Below are 13220 nucleotides of genomic sequence, written 5' to 3'. Positions count from 1 at the left end.
GAGGCTATCACGATAAAGGGAACATCCCAAAACATAAATCATATGGACATAATCGAACACACATACATACACAACCCATACACTTATCTATAGACCTCTAAGAAAATTAACAGTAACATATGGCAGAATAGGGCCCCTGTCGTACCCCTAAATAAACAAATACATACATAGAAGGTTTGGTACCAAAACTGGGCTCCAAATCAATGGAGCTTCTTCCAACTTGCTAAGTGGAATCCTAAGCTGGCGGACTCCTAAAACTTGTGTCTGTACCTGTGGGTATGAAATGCAGCCCCCTCTAGAAAGAGGGGGTCAGTATGATATATGTATTGAGTATGTAAAGTATAAAACATCATAAAGAGGGCACAACTAACATAGGGATGCAGGGGACAAGCATAACGTTCATAAAACTAAAGTACCTGCATCTTATAAAATAGAGTCATGTATACCCTCATCAACCCTATACCCGGCCTGCTAGGGGACTCGATGTTACAAATACATCATCTATCATGATAGGCATATATATACTATTAGCGCTGTGGAACATACATTCCGATCCATGTGTATAGCAAGTACATGCCGAGGAACGATGGCCTAGTGCACATATCATATAATAATACCGAGGAAAGATGGCCCATCCATGTCTTATATAATAATGTCGAGGTACGACAGCCTGATTTGTATATTATATAATAATGTTGAGGTACGACGGCCCGATCCATATGCATACATATCATTTAATAATGCTGAGGAACGATGGCCCAATCCACATATCACATAACAATGCATATACGTGCATGTAAGACTTGCTAACATGTCAAACATCCCTCGGGTATCACCATTAATTATGCCTAAGAGCCCCTAGGTATAGGAGCTTACACATCCCATCACTATTCAGCCTATAGAAGGCTCGAGGGTCGTAGTTCAACTACTTTAAGACCCTTATCATTCAAAAGTGAGTACATGTCATGAGTCACATCCAGGACCTATAAATAGAACTGTCTCTAACTCATATCATACATCATTTCACTTACATTAAGCCATTTCAAGAAAAGAAAGAGATAGGATTCACGTGTATTACTTTTTATCACATAGAAGGCTTACAGGACCATAACTCAACCATCGCAGGAGTTCTAATATCAAGAAGTGAATAATATTAATGAGTCATGTTCGGGGTTATAAGAATGGAACTATCTCCACATTACATATACCAACCACTTATGGCTATAACATGCCAAGAGAAAAGAAGAATGAAGCTTTATATACTCATTCCTTCCTAACATATGGAAGGCTTGAGAAGCCCTAGTTCAATTACTATAAGAGTTCCATCATCATGAAGTAAATAAGAACCTTGAATTACACTTGGCATAAATGAGTAGATTTACCCTCAAGCTCCTATCATTCATTACTTAACCTGAAGACATTCCAAAAGAAAGGAAAAATAGGCTTTACATACCTTTTATTGAGTAGTCGTACCCACTCTTGCTTCGTCACCTTCCGAACCTATTTAACATGAATGTAATACTAACATTAATAACCTTCAATTTTCCAGCTTCTCAAACCATAACCAAGCATCCATTGGAACCATTTCCTTATATGTCTTTCTCAAGTAGTTTGTTAATCGGTTAAGAAGTTAACGGAAATCGGGCAGCACTTCCCCTATAACTTGCCCTATCCAAACTTCCAATTACATACTCAATTACTACATACAACCAAAAACAACAATCATCATCTTACATACAAGTAAACCACTTCAACATTACGCAACACAGACTCCAAACAACTCGCTTAAAACTATGATACCAAAATAGGGTTTTCAATCGTTAATTCATAAAATCTTTAACCATGCAGAATAGAGGGTTAGGTGGCTGAAACCAGAAGCACCCACACCTTTTTTTACCCAAGTTTGATCCCTTCAACACACCATAAAACCATCTCCAAAGACAACGCCACAATCGCAACAACGCTATACAACCTTAACAACTTTAACTCGGCTAGGACGACTTTAATTTAATTTGTTTCTAACGCCAAGCATACTTATACATTTTTCCTACTTCCAACTTCACTTAACACATATAATACACTCCATAACAACATTATTAACTCCATTTTGAAAGGGAAGACCTTACCTTGTCCAAAACTTGCCAAATCTAGCTTCAGAAGTTCCTTAACGTGCTGAAACTTTAGCGGACTGTTCGTGGCTGTTTGTTATCACTTTGGTGCTTATACAAACCAAAATTTTACATTAATAAAATCTTCATTTCATCATGGTATACCCTAGATAATTAATTCACAGAACGGAAGTCGGAGGCTTACCTCAAATTAGCAAACATCTGTGGCTGTCTTCTCTCTTTTTCTCAAATTTTTCTCTTCTTTGTTGTGCTGATTTTTGGATGAAAATAACTTAATAGTCATTATAACATGTATATATCCCCTTTTTGGAGAGTGACACATGTCATCCCCTAAGGGTGACATATGTCGCAACCTTAGGACACCACATCACATCATGCGACCAATCACATACTGCCATGTGGCAGTGTGGGACCCACCTCAAGTAGTTGTGTCACCTACTTGGTCCAAGTAGGTGCATCACCTTCTTGCTTCCGAGTAGGTGCTATGCCTCCTCTTGCCTCTTCTATGGGTTTGTAATCTCGTCTCACTTTAAGAACCTATGTAATCCTTGCTACGTGAGCTCAACATGTACTCCCATAGCTTAAGTATGTAAGACATTCAAGTTGGTAGCTTACTCAAGTAAGTTGAGTCCCATGACTTGTTATTTTGGCCCCCAACTCGCTTCAAATTCTTATAGCCCTATTTCCAATTCACTTTTATAGGACATCACGTCCTCTCTTCTTTAGAGTTATTTGATAACATTATAGATAATCTGGGTCATCGGACAACTCTTAAGAAGCTTAAGAAGATGTTCCAAAGCACAAAGGTACGGGGTATAACAATTAGTTAAAGGACTTATTGGATAGAGGCTTTATTAGACCGATTACCTCTCCATGGGGTGCTCTGGTTCTCTTTGTTCAAAAGATGGATGGGTATCTTTACATATGTATTGACTACCTTTAGTTGAACAAGGTAACAATCAAGAATAAGTATCCCATCCCGAGGATTGATGACTTGTATGATCAACTTCAAAGAGTAAGTTACTTTTCTAAGGTTAATTTTTGAGAGGGTTATCATCAGCTTTGAGTGAGAGAATGTGCATTCCATAGATGGCTTTTAGAATCCGGTATGGTCACTTTAAATTTTTGGTTATGTCTTTTAGACTAACAAATGCTCCTACAACTTTTATTGATTTTAAGAATAGTGAGTTCAATCAATATTTGGATATGCACTTAATTATGTTCATTAATCATATATTGGTTTATTCTCAGAGTGAGGGTGAGCATTCCGATTATTTAAGGATTGTCTTTGTCACGATCGAACCCCGTAGGCCGCGATTAGGTTCTGACCTGGACCCCCGTATATGTATCTATCAGCTATAGTCAAGTTAAGCTACGTAGAATGTGATACTTCTCACAAAAACCCCAATGGGTCAACACATTTTCATGTACATGCAGCCTCTTTCATTCGCACCATATCATAAAAGGGAACGCAAGCCCACAAGGCTGCCATAACATAAATCATTTACAACACAACGTATAAGCACAATTGAAATAACTCCTAAACAAACTACATACATATGTCTACAGACCTCTAAGAATAGTAATGGTAACATATGGCAGGACAGGGACCCCGACGTACCCCTAAACAAACAAATATATACATAGGAGGACTAGTACCTAAAAAGCTAGGCTCCGAAATAGTGGAGCACTTCCAACATGGTTGAGCAGAAATCCTAAGCTAGCGAATATCTGAAATGAACATCTGTACCTACAGGTATGAAATGCAACCCCCCAAAGAACAGGGGTTCAGTACGATATATGTACTGAGTATAAAAAGCATAACAAAACATAACTAAAATAGCAACTGAAATAGGAATGCAGGAAAAAGGTATAACATTTAATGATTCATTGTACCTACATCTTATAAAATGAGGGCACGTATATCATCCTCACATACCACTCCCAACCCGCTGTGGGACTCAGTATTACCATATCATCTTATACGGCATCATACCATCATATACGGCATCATCCCATATATGACAAATACATTATTATGTTTGTATATGCATACCTATCTATCCATCCCTTTAGTGAGGGACTCAGTGGAAGAGTAGTGTACATATTATATCGTACTCGGCCCTCTAGTGAGGGACCCGGTATAATTATTTCATCATATCATCATATATCATGCCTGCCCGGCCCTTCATGGGACGCGATCGTGCCCGGCCTTTTATAGGATGTAGTGAATAATCATTTCATCATTTATCATTCCTGCCCGGTCCTTCATGGGATGCAGTCGTGCCCGGCCCTTTATGGGATATGGTGAATAATTATTTTATCATATATTATGTATGTCCAGCCCTTCGTGGGATGTGGTGAAAGATGTATTAATAGCATGCACGAGCAGAGTAGTGAGTAATTGTATGTAAGTAAAATCATCATCTAAGACTCAATGAAATAGTCAAGTGAACCATTATTTGAAGATCAGTGTAGTAATCATCTCAGGTACCCTCTAAATGTCATTAGGAATCATATAGAGACAAAGCTAAAAAGTTTATGGAATTAAAGACGTCGTCATCATAGATTCTTTAGGAATAGGAGCCTATACGTTCAAATACTATTCATCATATAGAAGACTTGAGGGTAGTAGTTCAATTACTTCAAGAACTTTAAAATTCAAAAGTGAACACGAGTCACGAGTTATACTCGGAGCCTATAATTAAGACTACCTCCAACCCATATCATATACCATTTCATTTACATTTAAGACATTCTGAAAGGAAGGAGAGACAGGCTTTACATATACTACTGTTCATCATATAGGAGCCTTAAAATGCAATAACTCAACTATTACAGGAGTTTTAACATCACAAAGTGAATAAAGTCTATGAATCATACTTGGAGTTTCATGAGTGGAAAATCCCCACATTTCATATACAACCCATTCATAACTTATACCTAAGACATGCCAAAATAAAGGAAGAGATAAGCTTTACATACTCATCACTTCCTAATGTATGGAATGCTTGAGAAGCCTTAGTTCAATTACTGTAAGAGTGCTTTCATCAAGAAGTAAACAAGGAACGTGAATTATGCTTAGAATTTATGAGTAGATTTACCCTCAAGCTTATATCATTCATTACTTAACTTAAATACATGCCAAAACAAAGGAATATATAAGCTTTACATACCTCTTATGGGTTACTCGTAGCCACATTCGCATCATCATTCTCTGAACCTATTTAACACGAAAATAATACTCATATTAATAACCTTCAACTCTCCAGTTCCTACATTTGTATTCAACTATCCATAGGAACCATTTCCTTATTCGCCTTTCTCGACTAGTTTATAAGTTAGTTAAGAAGTTAACGGAAATCGGGCAGCACCTCTCTTATAACTTGCCCTATACAAACTTCTATTTTAACCTCCAAACCTTAGCAGTCATATTAAAAACAACAACCAGAAATTATACAACATTTCATAACTACAATACGATGCAATACAAGTTCCAAATAACTCGCCCAAAACCACGATATCAAAATAAGGTTTTCTATCTCTATTTGGTAAAACCTTTAACCATACGAAATGGGACATGATGTGGATGCAACCAAAAGAACTTATACCCATATTTAGACATGTTTTAATCCCTGCAACACTACAAAAAAACTCCCAATACAACCCCACAACAACAACGACACTAGCCAAACTTTAACCCGTTAGAATATTATCAAAACAGCCCATGTACGGCCTGCGACATCCTTCAGCCATAACGTACATATTTTCACTTCTCCAAATCATATTTACACATCTATAACATGCTTAAACCTTTACAAAAATGTGGGACAAGAGAATCAAGTCATACCTTACTGAAAATTGACTTTGGAAGCTCCTTGTCGCGGCTGAACTTTGGTGGCTTTTTGAAGCCCTATCTTGCTGCCCCAAATAATTAATTTATGTTTTTAAACACCTTCATTTAACTGAGGGATACCTTAGATAATTAACTCACGGAGCAGAATCAGAGGGCTTACCTTATTTCTCCCTTAGCCATCGCTACTCTCTCTTAGTCTCTAGGGTTTCTCTCTTTATTTTTGTTCTAAGTACTAAAGAATAGGATATGTTCAGCATGTAGTACATATATACATATCCTTAGGAGGTGACATGTGTCATCCTCTTAGGAGATAAAATATGTCTATCCCCCATTGGGCCACTACACCCATGCATCTCTTCTTAGGCTGCCATATGGCAGATGGGGTCTACCCCAAGCTGCTGCATCACCTAGTTTGAACCTAAGTAGGTACATCACCTTCTACCATGTGTCCAAGTAGGTGCATCACCTGCTCACTCCTTTTTTATGGGTTCGTAATCCCGTCTCACTTTAAGAACCTATGTAATCCTTGCTACTTAGGTTCGTTATGTACTCAAGTAGCTTAAGTATGTAAGACATCCAAGTTGATAGCATACACAAGTAATTCGATTCCTATGACTCATTACTTGGCCTCCAATTCCTTTTAAATCCTTCCACACCTATTTCCAACCATCACTACTCATGTAGGGCTAACTTATGCTAAATTTGGGATGGCCTCATCCTCCCTTCCTTAGACTTATTTGACAATGTCGTGGGTAACACGGATCACATAGTAGCTTTAGAAAAGCTAAATAGATATTCCCATGTATCAAAAGTGCGGGGAATAACAATCTTGCAAGTTCTCAAGGATCGTCATTTATTTGCCAAGTTTAGTAAATGTGAGTTTTGGTTGAGATCAGTGGCATTCGTTGGCCATATTGTCTTTGGTTATGGTATTCAAGTTTATCCAAAGAAGACCGAAGTGGTTAAGAATTGGCCTAAACATCTTTTTTCTTTATATATTCAGAGTTTTTTTGGGTTTAGCTGGTTATTATAGATGGTTTGTGGAAGGATTTTCTTCTATTGCTTCTCTTTGACTACGTTGACTCAAAATAAGAAGAAATGATAATGTTCCTAAGAATGCAAAAAGATTTTCCAAAAGCTTAAAGATCAACTTACTTCAGCCCCAATGTTGACTTTACTGGAAGGATCTGATGGTTTTGTTGTGTATCGTGAATATTCTAGAATTGGTCTTGGTTGAGTATTTATGTAAATTATAAGGTGATAGACTATGTTGTTAAGCAACTAAAGGTGCATAAAAAGAATTATCCAACTCTTGTATTGGAATTAGCGGTGGTGGTATTTGCCTTGAAGATTTGGAGACACTATCTCTATGGTGTTCATGTTGATGTATTCACCGACCATAAGAGTTTGCAATATGTGTTCAATCAAAAGGATTTTAACCTTTAATAAAGAAGATGGCTTGACTTGTTGAAGGATTATGACATGAGTATACTCTACCATTTGGAAAAGGCAAATGTGGTTTTTGATGCTTTTAGTAGGTAGTCCATGGATAGTGTTGCCTATATTGAGGATCAGAAAAAGGAATCGGTTCATGATGTGCATAGATTATCTCGTCTAGGTGTTCTCTTGGTTGACTCTGAGGATGGTGGTATGGTCTTTCAAAATTGTTCAAAATTGTCTTTTGTGTCGGATATGAAAGGAAACTAAGATAGTGATCCGACTTTGGTTGAGTTGAAGAAAACAATTTACGAAAAAGCCATTGAGGCTTTCTCTCAAAGAGGAGATGGTGTGCTTCATTATCAAGGTCGTTTATGTGCTCCTGATGTTGATGGCTTGAGGAAAATAATTTTTTCTGAAGCTTATAGTGCTTGATATTTTATTCACTTGGGATCCAAAAAGATATATCATGACTAGAGGAAAATATATTGGTGGAATGGAATGAAAAAGGATATTGCAAAGTTTGTGGCTAAGTGTCCGAATTGTCAACAAATAAAGATTGAGCATCAAAAATCGATAGGTTTAGCTCAAGATATTGAGATTCCTACTTGAATGTGGGAGGATTTGAACGCAGACTTCATTAAGATTTTGCCTCGTACTCGTAGGCAACATGATTCAATTTGGGTGATTATAGACCGAATGACTAAGTCAATGTATTTTACTCCTATTAAAACTTCTTATTCAGCCAAGGATTATGCTAGGCATTACATTCAGGAGTTGCTAAAGTTTCATGGTGTTCTGTTGTTTATTATTTCTGATTGAGGTACTCAGTTTACTTATTAATTTTGGAGGTTATTTTAAAAGAATATTGGTAAGCTTAGTGATTTTCACCCTCAGACTTATGGTTAAGACAAATAGACCATTCAAACTTTGAAGGATATGTTAAGGGTTTGTGTGATCGACTTAAAGGGAAATTGGGATAAGCACTTACCGTTTATTGATTTTTCCAACAACAATAATTATTATTTGAGTATCCAAATGGATCCATTTGAGGCATTGTATGGTAGGAGCTGTAGATTTTCTATTGGGTAGTTCGAGGTTGGTAAGATTACTTTGATAGGGCTCAGGTTTGTTTTTGAAGCTATGGAGAAAGTTTGACTCATAAGAGGAGGTTAAACACTACCATAAAATGAAGAGAGCTTGAATTTGATGTTGATGATTGAGTTTATTTGAAAATTTTACCTATAAAGGGTATGATGTATTTTGGTAAGAAAAAAAAACTTAATCCCCGTTATGTAGGCCTATATCAATTTTTTAGGCATTTAAGTTAGGTGGCTTATGAGTTGGAAAGAATTGGCATCGGTTTATCTAGTGTTTTATTTCTCTTTATTAAAGAAGTGTATTGGTGATCCTACCTATATTGTGCCATTGGAAAGTGTTGTTGTGAAGGAGAGTCTATATTATGAAGAGGTTCTGATGGAGATTTTAGATCATCAAGTTCGGAAGTAGTAATAAGTTGGTATAGTCTATGAGAAGTTGTACAACTATCCATGTTAAGCATCGGACTCTAAGTGTGATGTTAGTATACTAAGAAGAACATTCATATTATTAGGGTGTAAGACCCCGAAATTTGAAAAATCGGAAAAATGAGGTTCAAAATATGTAATTTCTGAAAAGCTATAATTTTGGCACCAGGTGATAACCATGGAGGTCATCACCAGCCGTGGTGAGAACCACGCCTCATGGTGAGCCACTGTGGTGATGACCTTGAGGTTTAGTCCTACAAGGTGAGGTCTATGATAAGGTAATATGAATCATGGTGATCACCATGGGCAGTGAAGCCCTCCGTGGTGATCCTTCCTCTGAGACCTCAAAACATGATCCCAAGGTTAGGACCACGACTAGCCACTATGGGTCGTGTAGCTTTTCATGGACCATGGTAGATTCCGTGGTGGTTACTCCTGTAGACACACCGCAGGGTCTGCACTATGCCCATGCTTCATGGGTCGTAATGCACTCCACGGACAGTGAAGTATTCCATGGAGGAGGCTCTGAAACTCCTCCCCTGCCATCTCAAATTTTCAAGACAATTCTATCATCATGGACACCACCACGGTCTGTGATGAGCATCACGGACCATGATGGTTCCTCCGTGGTGAGTCCAATTACAGTTTAATGAGGGGTAATCCGGTCATTTCCCTATTCTTTATTAATGTATGTGGACATTTTTGGGACTATATTCATTACAAAATTACTAAATACTCCTAAACCTATTATTTTCCTTCATTAATTCTCAATCAACTTTAAGACTTCTCTCTCAAGGATCATTAAAGAGTTCATCTTCTTCATCAAGGTTGGCTAGAGTTTCTTCAAGAACAAGCCTCCTTTTTCAAATCTAAGGTCAAAATTCGATCAAGGTATGTAGGAATTGATCTATGGGTCCCTTTCACCCATGGAGTCCTAAGGTTTCTACTCAAAATCTCATGAATTTCAATTGGGCCTGTAAACCTAATTTGATTAATTAAATTGGGTTTTTTAAATTGTGTTTTAAATCATTATTGATGATCATTATAAGTACATTCCTACATGAATTACATGATTTTAAGTTGAATTATGATTGCTCATGCATGTAGCTATTTTGTATGATGATATTATGAAGTATGATTATAAATTCAATGATTTCAAGATATTATCATGGTTTTTAATTTAAATTGACTATGCATATGATATTTACTAAATTCAAGTATGGATTATGATCATGAATTATACGTATGTTCAAGATATGACTTTCATGCAATTTATGAAGAAAGGTGGCTTAGGGCTATATGTAGTGATCTAAGACCTAATTATATGAATTATGCAAGTATGATTTGTAATGATGAAAAGCCTATTCTCATATTGCAATTATGGTATGTAATAAGCTATTCTATATGTTATGAAGTTTATGAACAAGTTATGATATAGGCTACATATGTTCACTATGTTATGTATTCCATGGAATTTGACTTGGCACTAAGTGGACTTGAGGTGGGGGCCCTACCAAAAGCCTTAGTAACAGCCTCTTATTATCACAACCTGAATTCGAGCCACGATGGTGCCTACGATAGCTCCCGAGTAGGCAAGCAGAAATCAATTTTCCATCTAATTAAATAATTTAAGAAAGCAAAAGCAAAAAGAATATAACAAAAACAAATGTTGGGCCAGGGTATATGTAAGACCCCATAAGATGAAAAGTCGAATGAAAGGAAAATTTCAACAAAAGTTGACTGACCCCAAGGATACGAGTGTGTCTACGACTCGTAGAGACCTTTGCGGATCATAGAAGTAGGCCGTAGACAAGGGTTCAGGGATTGGAAATTGGCTAAGGCAAACTTAGAGTCTATGAGTTTTATGACAACTCATACAAGAGATTACGACTCGTAGAAATTAGTCATAGTGCAAGCCTTAAACCCTGCAAAGTTACTGACCCTCGGAACTTTATCTACGACTCAACAAGATGATTCATAGATAAGTTTACGACTCATAGAAGTGAGTCGGTGAAACTTCAAAGACTCCAATACTTGTAGGTTTTTGCACCTGCAAGACGAGTCATTGTGACAACTCATAAAGGCAATGATGAGTCATAAACATGACTTGTAGATAAAGTGTAGAGACTTGATTTTCTGGTCTCTCTCAAAACTTGCAGGATGAGTTGTAATGACAATTGGTCATCGTGTCTATGACCCGTAGACTCCTTTCGTAGAATGGCCCAATCAGAATTTTAATGAGGGGTAGTTTGGTATTTTTCCTACATTCTAATAATGTATGTGGACATTTTTAAGGACTAGATTCATTACGAATTGGATCCTAAATACTCCTAAACTCTTTATTTTTACCCATTATTTTCCTAAACAAATTTTAGACTTCTCTCCCAAGGTTCCTCAAGATTTCATCAAGCTTCCATTAGAGTTTCTCCAAGATCAAGTCTCCTTTCTCAAATTCAAGTCTAATTTCAATCAAGGTATGTGTGGATTGATTCATGAGTCCCTTCCACTCATGGATTCCAAGATTTCATTCAATAATCTCATTACTTTTGAACTTCAATTTAAATGAATTATTTTGGTATGAGTCAATTTATTTGTAAATCATTATTTATGGTTATTATGAGCATGTTTCAACGTAAATTACATGATTTCAAGTTTACTTATGAAATCCCATACATGAAGTTATTTTCTATGATGAATTTTATGAATTTTGATCATGTAGTCTTATGTATTCAAGGTATTCTTATGATTTTCAATCAAATTGATTATTTATGAGTTTTACTCTAAATTGAAGTATGAAATATAATCATGAATTATATGTATGCTTCAAATTATGATTTACATGCAAATTATGGAAAAGGTGACTTAAGGTCCTATGTGGTGACTTAAGGCCTAATGATATGATGATATGAATTATGTATGTATGAATTGTAATGTGGAAGGACAATACTCACATTGCACTTATGTTATGAAATAATCTACTCTATGAATTTCAAACCTATGATCAGGTCTATGATATGTTAACTACGATTACTATACTATGTATGTATTCTGTGGGATTTGACTTAGCATCTAGTGGACTTGACGTAGAGGCCCTACCAAAAGCCTTAGTAGCAGCCTCATGTCTCTTAAACTACGTGCCACCATAGGTTGCCTTCATATCTTAGCTAGTGGATCCAAAAATAGTGTATGTACATGACCCACCTAGCGGGGTGGAGTCTACCTTGGCAAGTAGATTCTCCTTTTCTTTTTTGTTTGGGGAGACAACGAAATTCAATGTTATAGCTCATATGATTTTATTGTCGGTTATGGTTCCTATCCCATATATGTATATGAGTATTATGTTATTATATGATTTTTAACTATGTCTTTTAAATGTTTTGGTTATCATGGTACTCCTCATGACTTTACTTATCCTTTTTATGATGTATGCTCTTGATCATTGTATCTTATGATTTACATGGCATGTCATGCCCACATACTTAGTACATTCAAACTTACTAACTCATATTGTTACCTACATTGTCTCATAGTGTAGGGCTTGAGGTTGAGGATCATATCCATCGTTGAGATTTTGTATCGGCAAAGTCTCGGTGAGTCCTCATCTATAAAGAGTAGTCTATGAGGTCATTTGTTCCAAAGATATTTATTTCTTTGCAATGTTGGTGAGCTAGGAACATGTCTTAGCCCCCACCCATGTTCATGAGTAAAGGCATTTAGTTGGACAAAAAGGTTTGAGTCTATGTTGTCAAGCTACCTTCTTCATTCATGAATCATGTTTTAGACTCTCTTATGGTATTTTTGCATTTATTCTACCTTATGTATGCTTTATGATATGTCAAGCATTTTAGTTGAAGCCCCTTCAGGGTTTTTATTGTCGTGTTACGAATGGGCCCTAGGTTGGGTCATGACAAACTTAGTATCAGAGCACAAAATTTTAGATATCCTAGGGTGTCCAACATGCTGCGCCACGTAGAGTCCTATTAATGGTTGTGAAGCACACCACATCTATGAATAGGAAGCTATAAGGTGTTCTAGGAATTCTCACTTCTTTCATAATCTAGGTTGTGCGATACAGTGTGTTCTAAGACTTCCTTTCCCTAACGATTGTTCTTTGCAATTTTTAGAAATCATGCCTCCAAGAAGACCACCATTGCCAAGGGGAAATAATGCTAATAAAGCCTAAATTCCCCTGTCTCCTCAAGATAATGGTCCCCTACCCAACCAAGTAACTAATGTGGAGTTCTAGACCTCCATTACTATGATATCCCAAGT

This window comes from Solanum dulcamara, chromosome 10 (assembly GCF_947179165.1).
Source record: "Solanum dulcamara chromosome 10, daSolDulc1.2, whole genome shotgun sequence".
NCBI classification, from domain to species: Eukaryota; Viridiplantae; Streptophyta; class Magnoliopsida; order Solanales; family Solanaceae; genus Solanum; species Solanum dulcamara.
The sequence above is the reverse complement of the archived record's forward strand: the minus strand, read 5'-3'. Positions refer to the sequence as shown.